At 38.3% G+C, this 12,578-nt stretch overlaps 1 pseudogene; it reads right to left on the minus strand.

The window, feature by feature from the left end:
• Positions 1-4,964: 4,964 nt before the first annotated feature.
• On the minus strand, positions 4,965-5,593 carry LOC140526190 (nucleoside diphosphate kinase B pseudogene; annotated as a pseudogene).
• Between the last annotated feature and the right edge of the window lie 6,985 nt (positions 5,594-12,578).

Consider the following 12,578-nt stretch of genomic DNA (forward strand, 5'->3'; position numbering starts at 1 on the left):
CTCCTTTTGTAGAGGAGAGGAGAGAAACCTCATCAGAATCTACTGGGGGCAGCAGCCCTAAGGAGGAACTCTGATTTGTCTACCCTTCATCCCCTCTTGAGGTTAAATGAAGATGGGTGTGCAGGGCAAATTAAGCAGAGCAGAGGAGACATATTAGAATAAGTAATGAGAGGAAGCAGAGGACAAACCAGGGAGGGCAGTCAACTAGATGGGCAGTCTAATGAACCTTCAAATGCACCTCTGACATTCTGTGGTCTGTGATCCTTTTTGCCTGGGAAGACCAAGAAGTCTGTACATGGACATACAAGAATTAATGATAATATGAATATGAATGGTTTGGTGATCTCAGGGTTCTTGAAGATTTTTAAAAAGAGCCTGGATGACAAACAACAATCCTGCAGAAGAGAGTTATGTTTCCAGTAGGAATTGTGTTTGCTAGCCTTTTAAGTGAGCTTCCAACTCTAGGTTGTCTCTAAGAAACTTTTCAGCTTTAAATTCTGGGACTGAATCTGTGTGACTTAGGTTCTCCTAATTGATAATGTAACTAAATTCATATAAACATTTGTTAATGCATTTTTTACCTCGTATGCCAACCAATGAATTTTAATATAATTATATTATGTTCTACACATTTGTTTTACTTCATAATACATTGTAACACAATGACTGCCAAGCTTTGGGAGCTTAGGCTCTGGTTTATAAATCTGTGTTGCTGAGACTGAAAAATCAGGAAGAGATGTGGCAGTCTTATGGGAAAATCAATTTTGCAGGATGAAATTAGATGGAGTAAGGATATAGATAGATAGATAGATAGATAGATAGATAGATAGATAGATAGATAGATGATAGATAGATCAAGCATATAATGGAAATAAGTACAAAGAACAAATGAATATGAAGGGTGATATTTTTATTTTACCATTTTAACAGGTCCTAAATATTCTGGGGTTTTGTTGGGTTTTTTGCTATCTTCCTTTCTTCTAATTCTTGGAAGTTTCTTATTTATTTTATGGGGCAAACTACCTCCTGCAATTTCAGTCTTAAAGTTTACTTCCTTTGGGTTGTGTTGTCCTCTCTAGGGTCATCTTTTAAAATGTAATTACCCTTGGAAAAACCAACATTAAGTCACTAACATCTTACAGTAAATGAATATCATTATCTTTTAATGGCAAAAGATATCCAGGGGCACCTTGGGAAGACTGGGTATCTGGAGAGGGCTGTCTCAGAAAATGGAAGTTTAAGTACAGTGGATTCTTACTTCATATTTAACTTAGGGCCAGACCTGCAGCCTGATGTTGAAGGGTGGATCTGAGAATCCCCATCTCATCTTTTGTTCTTCTGGATGATCCAGCTTCAGTGTTCAATAAAGGTATATAGAACCCATGATGCCTGGACCTGAAGGTTTAGGCCAGTTTTGCCACCCAGCACAAAGCCTCTATTTGCAGTTTTTAAGGTAGACATCCATAATGGTGAAACAGAGACACCAAGTATTTTCACCTGGGGAGGAGGAGGGAGAAAGGCGAGCCAAATGAAATGTACACAGGCATCTGATCTCTTTAACTGAGAAATAACTATTTGATTTTCATAAGAATAATGCAGATATTTTCCATATTTTTTGTGTTTTTGTTAGACCTTGACCATATGTGTGTGTATATGCATATATATGTTTAATTTATTTTTAATTTTTATTGATGTATTTTATTTTTACGTTAAAAATATTTTGAGATCTCTTGTAACAAAGTAAAATGATTAAAACTAACAATATTGTGACCTCAGCTGAAAGTACATGCACCATTTCACATTTGTATTGCTTCCTCATTTTTAGAAATGTTTTTTAATTAACCAATATTTATTCTTCCTCCCTACCTTCCTCTATACCATTGGCAGTGGGGGGAAGGAGGGGAAGAGAAAAAATAAAAACAAATTCTCTGTAGTAAATATGCATAATCAAGCAAACGAAGTCCCTTGAGATATATATATATATATAAAATCTGTGTGTCTCATTTTGCATTCTAAATTTATCACTTCTCTATACGGAGGTAGATAGTATATTTAATGATCAAACAAGGAATAGAGTAGATCACAAAATAAAAATAGTTGATTTTGATTACATAAAATTTAACATTTTTTGCACAAACAAATCCAATGAAGAGTAATGGTGTTGGGGGTGGGGGGGGGAGTGGATCTTTACAACAAGTGTTTTTGACAAAGGGCTCATTTCCAAGATATAAAAGGAGCTAATTTATATTTATAAGAATAAGAGCCATTGTCCAACTGATACATTCCGTAAGGATATGAACAGATAGTTCTCAAAAGAAAATATGAAAAAATGCGCCAAATCACTACTAATTAGAGAAATGTAAATTAAAACAATTCAGAGATTCTACCTTACAACCATCAGATTGACAAAAAAATGATAAAAAGGGAAAATGATAACTGATAGAATGGGGAAACAGGCATACTGAGTTGGTAGACTTGTAAGTGGATGTAACTATTTGGGAAAGCAATTTGTAAGTATATACAAAAAGTTACTAAATAGTGTATGCCCTTTGACCCAGCTATGCCAGTGCTAAACTTATGCCCAAGAGAGATCAAAAGAAATAGTAAAAGTTACCATATGTACAAAAACGTTTATAGGCTCTTTTTTTGTAATGGCAAAAAACTGGAAGCTAAAAGGATACCCATCAGTTGAGGAATGGGTGAATAAGTGTAGTATATGAATATGATGGATATCTATTGTGCTGGAAGAATTGATTAATAGAAAAAAAAGATGGTTTTAGGGAACCTGGGAAGATTTGTAAGAAATGATTCAGACTGAAGAGAGAAGAACCAGAAGAACAATTTATACTATAATATCAATATTATAAAATGAACAATTTTGAAGACTTTTGTAAACTAATGAAGAATAAAATGAGTACCTCATTTATAGTGAAATTTTTTAATTCAGAGTGAAAATTTCTGTTTGAAATAATTGTAATGAGGTGAGAATTGAGCATTTGATTTGTAGAACATTAACTGAACGAATTCAAAATATTTATTCCAAATTTTGTTCCATTTTATGCATTGTACATATAGATAAGAGTCAGTTAGATGGCTTAGTAGATAGAGCACTGGGCCTGGAATCAGGAGGACATGAGTTCAAATCCATATGTGATCCTGGGCAAGTCACTTAACCTCTGTTTGCCTTACTCCACTGGAGAAGGAAAATGGCAAACCACTCCACTATCTTTATCAAGAAAACCCCATGGTCAGAGTTGGACACACTGAACAAAACAACAAACTGGCAGGTAGGATTTTGTGAATGAAAACTAGAAAATTCTGTGCAAATAAAAAAAAGGAGGAACATGAATAAGATAGGGAAATGACTCATGTTTCACTAGGGGAAAAATCTGGAGCTCTTTCTAGAGTCATGATTTATGATCATTACACACAAATTATTGGCTTTTTCTTCTTTGACTTGTTTTCTATACTGTGCTACTTTGAGGCTTATATATTTGAAGTACTCAAAAGGCATTAAATAATACAAAAAACTAAGACATATATAACACTTGAACTTCTTATATTTGATTTCCAAACTCTCTACCCCATGCTAACAATGTGACCATAGGCAAATCACTTCCCCTTTCAGTGGCTCAGTTTTCTCTCTGGTAAAAGAAGGAATAAAGCTTGTATTGCCTTCACCACGATGTGGTTGGTAAAATCAAATAAGAAAATGTTTGTGACAGCTTTGTATATATGTGAGCAGTTATTATTAAGAGACAGATTGAACAGGTAGGCACTTTTACTACTTTCATCTCCTTTAGTTTATTTCCTTGATTTTTCTAGCTTTCACTTAGAGAGCCTGATTCCTTTTTTTCTATGCTAGAAGAAATCCTAAGTATTTTGCATTGCAGCAATCTATCTTTTAAGATTTCATTTATCACTTTAAAAAAAAATAAGAATTATCTTATTTGTTCTGTTTCTTATCAGTCTGTTCTTCCACCTCATTTTAAAAAAATCATTCTATTTCTGACTTCACTAACAACATGTCCTATTGTCTGTTCCTTTGTTCCAATTATTTTGACCATCTCCTCTAATAAATAGTCCATTGTTCTCCCCCTCTTGCTTCCTTATTGCTATCAGTTATTACGTATTGCTGGTGCTGCCAACACACAGTTTGCCACTGAGCAACACATAGACCAAATAAACAAGAGGAAAAAAAAATCAAACTTATCCTGGAAGGTTTGCAACCTGAGTGAAATCAGTCAAGTTGTAGACACAGAAACACTGGTTAGGTAAGTATTTCAACCTCCTGTTCTCATTCGTTGCTTTTTTCCTTTTTCTAACTGACTTTCAGACAAGCCCTCCCACAGGAAATAAGCTTCTCATAACTAGTCTAATCATAACTCACATTTCTACAGCACTTTAAGGTTTACAAAGTTCTTTCCTCACAACCTTTGAAGTAGGCAACTCAAGAATTATTATCACTGTTTATAGATGAGAAAACTGAGATTCAATGAGGTAAATAGTCACTGAGCAGAACCCAGTCATTTGACTTCAATTCAAATACTCTTTCCACTACACCACACTGCCTATCCTAAGAATACAATATGATATTCCACCCAAAAGCATTTGGGAAAGTGCTGGCCTGAAGGGTGTACCAGTTTCCATGCTCAGTTATCTTCCCAACAAGTTTGGTCCAGGGTGGATGGTTAATGGAGGATGTGAGCTGACTTGGGCAGTCTTACTTATCAGGCTGGGGAAAGGAGTTTGGGCTGGTTTCAAGTTAACCTGGGTAACTAGGTGGCAAAGTGGATAAAGCAACAGGCCTGGAATCAGGAAGATCTGAGTTTAATTCCAGCCACAGACACTTAACTAGCTGCATGACCCTAAGCAAGTCATTTAACCCTTTTTTTTATTTCCAAAGTTTTATTGAACAGAATTACAGGATTGTTTTAGAAAATGATGGTTCCAATTTCTTTCAATTCTCTGGCATGAAATGTTTTATTCAAGGATGGAGACATACATACATACAGACAGACAGACACACTCATACTCAGTGATGAAGACATACACACGCATACCACAGCTACTAAAAAGAGTAGATCCAGTCTATACCCACTTTTAAAATCCTTATTCATAGACTCAGTCATGAGTACAAGACTTATAATTGACCAGCTCTTCAGGCTTAAACCATAGGCTAATCTCCTTCTCAGCACTTCTTACAGAATCACTGCCATGAATGATGTTCCTGCCGACTTGAATTCAAAAGTCCCCACGAATGGTGCCCAGCTTGGAATCAGCTGGGTTGTTCTCTCCCAGCATCACTCTACCTGTCTTCACCACATTCAAGCCCTCCCAAACCATGACTACAACAGGCCCTGAGTTCATATATTTCACAAGCCCAGGGAAAAATGGCCTGTCCTTTAGGTTAACGTAGTGCTGTTTCAGATGTTCCTCTGAGGCCCAGGTGGAATCCCTTGTGCTCAAAACTCTTGATGATGTCCCCGACCAGGCCCCACTGGACACCATCGGGCTTGATGGCGATGAAGGTGAGCTCAGTGTTGGCCATGGTCCAGGGAAACTCAGACTGAAGCAGGAGCAACGGGCGGCGGCAGTGGAAGAGGTGGAGGCTGGAGCTCAAGGCATCTGTCAGCACTTAACCCATTTAACTCTATTTTTACCCTAATTCCTTATCTGTAAAATGGGGACACACTGGAGAAGGAAATGGCAAACTACTCCAGTGTCTCTGCCAAGAAAACTCCATGGACAAAGTCTATGGGGTCTAGTACAGTTGGATACCACTAAATGAATGAATAACAACTAAAAAGTTAACCTGGTCTATAAGGTAGTTAAGAGGCCCATTTACCCTGTACTACACAAGATAATAAATAAATGTGGATTCTGGAGCGCCAAACTGAAGTCAGCAAATAAATATTCATATAGAAGCCATTTTGGGACATGGCCAATATGGGAATTTGTTTTACTTGACTATGCTTTCTTGTTATAAGGCTTTTGTTTTTCTTTTTTTAATCTTCCACATTGGGCAGGGGCAAATAAGAGGGAGAAAAGGCAAACGCTTGATAATTGAAAACCAAAAAGTTTTAAAAACCATTTTAGAAACAATCCCATGGGACACAAAGATGAAAACAGATCATTCTTTGCTGCTTGAGAGGACCTATCAGAAAAGGCCAAATAGAGGTCAAAAGATCTTCTGGAGTTGCTCAGGACCACACTGGATGAATGAATGAAAAAGTATGTATTAATCACTTATATTCCAGGTACTGTGCTAATTTCTAGAGATACTAAAAACAAGCACATTAAATAGTCCCTGCTTTTAAGGAGATTATATTCTAATAGAAGACAATAGTAAAGGAGACACAGAATTACAAAGGGAGGAGGGGGTAGTATAGTTTGGAAATGTCCAAGAAGTGGTGGGGTAGCCTGGTAAGCTAAGGTATAAAAACTCACCTATCAGACGCTTGGGTTCAAAGGGCAGATTCTGAGTTCTTGTGGGAGAAGTTGCAGGTCTGGGGTGCAGGTGGTAGATTTGGGAAATGGCTAGGAATTAATGTTTGAAACTTGTCATAACGCATACTGCCATGCCCATGACTGTCCTCAGAACTGTCCTAGCCTGTTAAGAAGAGACAATAACACCTTTTTGGGTCTGTCTTCTTTCCAAAAAGATTTCACAGATTGTCATAATACTATTTTATAGAGAGGATATTATATACTAATAGTATAGCTATAGATAAAGAGATATAGGCAGCTAGGTGGCGACATAGTACACAGAGTGCTAGGCCTGGAATCAGGAAAACCTGAGTTCAAATTTGACCTCAGACACTTACTAGCTGTGTGACCCTGGGCAAGTCACTTAACCCTGTTTGCCTCAGTTTCCTCATCTGTAGAATGAGCTGGAGAAAGAAAACCCCAAATGGGATCATGAAGAATTGGACATGACTGAAAATGACTGAACAACACCCTGCTCTCCCTACCCCCCATGTCTACACACACACACACACACACACACACACACACACACACACACACACACAGAGCATAGCATTGGATTGGATTGGATTGGATTGGCAGTCAGGAAATCTTGTTTCAAATTTTAGATCTACCATCAATTTTCTGTATGACACTGGCAAAAGTCACAACCTCTGTGGGCCTCATTGAGGGTGTGTGTGTATGTATGTGTGTGTGTGTGTGTGTGTGTGTGTGTGTGTGTGTGTGTGTGTGTGTGCATTAGGTGACCTCAAAACTTTAAAACTGTGTAACATAAGAGGGATTTGAAAGAAAAACAGCACTCAAGACAGTTGGGAGAACCTGGATATTGTGTCCTAAGAGAGACAGGAGGTGTCAGGAGGTCATTAATATCAAATGCATCAGAGAGGTCAAGGAGAATTAGGACAAAGACCAAGCTTTTGGATTTATCAACAAAGAGGCTACTGTCACATAAGAATTATATTACTTTGTATTTATTTACTTTGTAAAATCCCTGCATGGCTCAGCTTAATTGCTTCCTCATCCAAGAGGTCTTTTCCTAATTCCCCCACTGAGTTGTTAAGGTCCTCAAATTTTTATATTGTTTTGTCCACATTTCACTTATCTGTAACATGGCATTTCCTGCCAGTAGAATGTAAATTTTTCTGCCCTCTACCACAGGAACTCTTTTTCTTGGTCTTTTTGTCACTTAGTTTGGTGTCACATGGGATAAACCTAATAAATGCCTGTTAAATGAAAGAATGACTGAATAAATTATCTTAATACAAAATGTTTGCTTAGTTCCAAGTACTTGGATTGAACAGTATTTCACAGTTCTTAAATCTGTTACTTTTAAGTGGGGGGAAAACTTTTAAAATGTGGAAATTTTCTTATGGTCATGAAGATTTCCCCCTCATGAAGGAGAAAAGAAATCTTCTGCTAATATAAAAGGGAGAGGGAGGGATGCATTTAGTGCTATGATTGTTAACATTAATATCTTACATAAGTCACTTGATACAATTCCCTAATGCTGTTTGATTCTATGAGAGCATTTCCATTCTCTTCATTTATCTTCTTCTTGGTAGTATGCTCTCAAATATGATAAATGGTGCCATTGGAAGGGCTGGAAAGGTCACTACTACACAGTATTCTTCAAGAATCCTTTGCAGGCATTGATGATATTATCTTTCTTTGTAACTCTTAAATATCATTGGCAGCTCTTCTCCCAGCCAGGAATCAATACCAAGTTTGTAACTGCTTTATAATAGCCAGCTTCATGGTTATAATTCTTTGCTAGAGTCAGGAGAATTATGTTTACATTGGATTTCCTGAGGACTCACCAGCTTGTGATATGCAGCATCTTTTTAATGTTAGCATTATCATCAGAATCCCCATTTATTCAGACATTTATCAAGCACCTACTGTATCCCTGGTACGACATCAGGTAGGATCTGGAGTTTTGAAGACATAATTGAAACCCGTTAAGAGTTTGGGAAGAGTGCCCCAAGACTCTGAGGTGGAGTTCATTCTGGTTACTTCTGCTATGAAACAAAGATATTATTCCAAAAACCAAAACGTGTACATCCTATTAAAAACTCCAGAGATTAGGTAGGATATTTCTTTCTTCATTGAAAGATAATCTTTTTCAGGTCTTGAGTTAAGTGGAGGAAAGAATGAAGGATGCAGAATAATTATGACAATTGGGATCTGATTTGGATTTAGTTCTGATTTCTTTGATGGGAAAATGGTTTGAAAAAGATTCAAAGGAAACCAAGATTTTCCTGGAGATCTTCCATTCTAGAGAAAGCTCATCTTACCTTGAAATCTGTGAAAACTGAATATCCCAGTCTAGAAAGGTTTGGATAAAATACTCAATGACTACACTTGCTCACAAGAATAATGTAAAGGTAGTGAAGAACCTATTCTAACAGAACAAAATCTTAAGGGGAAGTTTATGTCTAGGAACAGTGAGAGATGAGACTGGAAAGGTAGATAGGAACCAGATTGTGGAGAATTCATTGAATGCCAAGAGTTTGAATTTCACCCTTTGGACAAAGAAAACCCAGGTTAATTGGAGGTTTATTCAATGAGATTTTTTATTACCTTATATTTGACTTCCAAGTTCAAAAGAAACCTTTGCCCCCAAATGTCATTGCACAGATCAGAGTAGTAAGATCTTTGATCAGCTATTACACCATCAGTTTGATGGTGTAATATAGATACACTGTAGGTATCCAGTGCTTTATGGAATCATAATGATTTATGGGCTGTTTGCTATAGCAAAAGCTGTTTCTAGGTAGTTCGTGGCCATGCTATGCTGTTTTCATGTTGTATTTCTTGTCTTTGAATCTTGTATTCATTTACCTTCCCATTTCAGCTAACCAGAAAGTTGCTCAGAAATCCATTAATGATACACACCCAACTATGTAGGTTATGCTAGCCAACGTATTCACTGCCCATCAGCCAGCCTTGTGGTGATGAGTGTCTCTGCCCTTAGGAAAGCTAGTCCTTAGGCAATGACACATTCTGTGACTGAGATGGTACCAAAAGTCTTTCCAGCTTGAAAGAACTTTCCAGGTCTTATATTCTGCCTTTTCAAGCCCAGATCAACCAACACACCATTATTTACTGATGAAGTTATATGGCTGCTAATCCTGGATCTCTATCATCTCAAAGGAATTTAAATTGCTGGAGACCCAAAGAACAAGGAAAACAAGCATCTAACCAATAAGTTCCATTCAGGAGGCATCTAAATGCTTGTTCTGTTCTAGGCACTGTGCGAGATACTAAGTATACACACTAAAATGAAACAGTCTTGCCCTTGGTAAGTTCACATTCTTTGGGGAAAACAAAATATATGCTCATGAGTTCATACATAACATATGCAAAGTAATTTTTTTTTTAACGTGCAGAAGAGAGCAGTAACATCAGAAATGATCAGGAAATATCTTGTGTTTGAAGTGCAATTTGAAGGGATCAGTGAAGGTATCTAGGCATTCTAAGAGGTAGAGGTGCTGAAGGAGAACATTCCAGGCATGTAGGACAGACTGTTCCAAAGCACAGAGGCAAGAGACAGAATGCTAAGTAGGGAGGATACAAAGAGAGAAGTGGAGGTTCTGAAAGGAACAAGCCAATCAGAGAAAGAGTCTGTAGGAGTGGAGGATATTTCCAAATCGAAAAGTCTAGGGATGAGATGGAACTATCAATGAAGCAATTTCTATGGTCTAGTAAAGAAAATCTGGAGATTTGGGAGTGTAGCCTGGAGGGGACTGCTGATTTCAAGACTTGGCCATGGCTTGTATGTGGAAAATGAGGGAGAGAGAAGAGTCAAGGATGACTCCAAGACTGTGAACTTAGGTGACTGGAATGATAGTGATTTCCCTAAACAGAAAAGAGGATGTTAGGCAATGGGGTGGGTTTCAGGGGAAAAATCATGACTAATCATGACTTATCTGTAAGAACTGACATGAAAGATATCGTGAAAAATAGGTGGGCTGGTGATTTTTCAAGAATCTACTTATACCGTACTGCCTATTCATTACATACTCTTGCATCCAGTGACATTGGCCTCCTGGCTGTTCCATGGACTCGAGCCTCTATCTCTTATCTCTGGGAATTTTCTCTGCCTGTTCCCCATCCCAGGAACACTTTCCCTCTCTGTTTCCTTTAAGTCCCAACTAAAATCCCACCTTTTACTGCAAGATTTCCTCAACCCTGCTTAATTCTAGTGCTTTCCCTCTCTTAATTCTCCTATTTATTTTATATTATAGCTTGCTTTGCATATATTTGTTTACATGTTGTCTCCACCTCTTTTTGTATCCCCATTACTTAGGACAATGCCTGGCTTACATTAGGTGCTTAATTAATGTTTGAGTGAGTGTGAGAGGGATAAAGTTGTTTCTTTGCTAATTAATGCTTCAATGAATAGAGTGCTGGTTGGGTGGAAGATATCACCAGAAGCTGCTTATAGAAATCTTGTACCCAAGCTACTTCATATGCTAATATAGAGCATGTTCTTTGGGGCTCATTCCTAACCTCAATCAAGCTATCAAGTTGGGTTTCCAGAGAATGACTACTTGACACATCAGGAATCATCCTGAAAGGTATTCTCTACTGTCGCTTATGAGTCCTCATCTGGTGTGTTCTTCCAATATCAAATAACCAGTTACTATTTCCTTAATATCATTTAACAAATTAGCATTAATTAGCTTTTATAAAGGGATATTTATGAGAAAATTTAGCAAAAACTGAAGGACAAAGCTGTCCCAAATTGGGAGCATATCCTCCTCCACTACCTTGGTCCTTGGGAAGAGTCAGCTCAAACTTAAAGTGGTTGTTACAAAATATTCTTCACTGTCCCTACTCCCAAGTTCACTTCTGTATGTGACACAGCCAATGGATAGGTCATTTCCTTGCTCCTAGGAATTGTTGTCTGAGCTGTTGGTATATTCATTGTTGGACTAGGATAAGCAGGTTGCTCCTTAGGTTGGTTCCTCACTGGGCTCTGTTGTTGCAGGTATAGGTAGACTGTAACTGATTCCAGTTGCTGGATGTGTAGTGGTTCTTCCAACCTTTCCAGGCTCACAAGTTTATAATAACCTTGTCCATTTCCATTTCTAATACTCTAATACATTTCTAATACCTTAGGTCAGGAAAGAAGGAACAGAATGGACACAAAAGAATCAGAGGCACCAAGCATTCACTTAAAATAGGTGTCAGGCTTCAACCACTGATATTCCCTTCCCCTCCTACCTTCTTCAATGAGTCTTGTCTCAGTGATCATAGGGAAGAGAGAATTTATCTGCTCTAGCCTTTGCCCACTCAGTTCTGGTTCAGTAGCCAATTAAAAGGCTTTTTGTAATCATACAGGAAGCCCACAGACAATTAAAGGATACCTGTCCAGGCTCTGGTGAGGAGGAAAATGATCTTTCCATATAGCACAGCGCATCTGGAAGAAGGCTCAACACTCGTGTGGATTTTTCAAATGTTCCAATGCAGTTCTTAACCTAGGGGTGGAGGGTAGGGAGTGGGGGCCCTGTCTGCAAACTGTATTTTTTACATTTTGATATGATTGCTTTCCTTTGATTTTTATGCATGTAAAAACATTACACAGGTCCATGTCACCAAAAAAGGTTAAGAACTTCTACTCTAATGACAGGGCAGTAGAACATAAGGAAATGTATCTTAGTATTAAGAGTTCATCTGGTGAGCCTTGGTTAGGAGTATTTCTCCTAGGATTAAGTCAAAAGGAAGTGGCATCAGTTTATTATTTAAAATGTTAAATTATCCAGAAGCTAAGTGACTTGGCCAGGGTCATAGAGATGTTAAATATTGGGACGGGGGCTGTTGGAACTGAGTCCATCCGGCCTTCAGGGCCAGCGCTCTAACCACCATACCGCGCCGCCACCAAGTCCCCACTGGGGCAGACGCTCCTGAAGTCCGGACAGGGACGACAAGAAGACAGAAAAGTGAAGAACGGGCCACGCAGACGTTACTGAGCCTCCCTTACACGGGTACAGGGCCGACTATTTCTATCGGGGACCTGTGGTAACGAAACAAGAGCCAAAGGCCGGGCACAAAAGGTGCACGCTCACGGTGTGGAAGCGCTGGAC

The sequence above is a fragment of the Notamacropus eugenii genome, chromosome 1 (assembly GCF_028372415.1).
Source record: "Notamacropus eugenii isolate mMacEug1 chromosome 1, mMacEug1.pri_v2, whole genome shotgun sequence".
NCBI lineage: Eukaryota > Metazoa > Chordata > Mammalia > Diprotodontia > Macropodidae > Notamacropus > Notamacropus eugenii.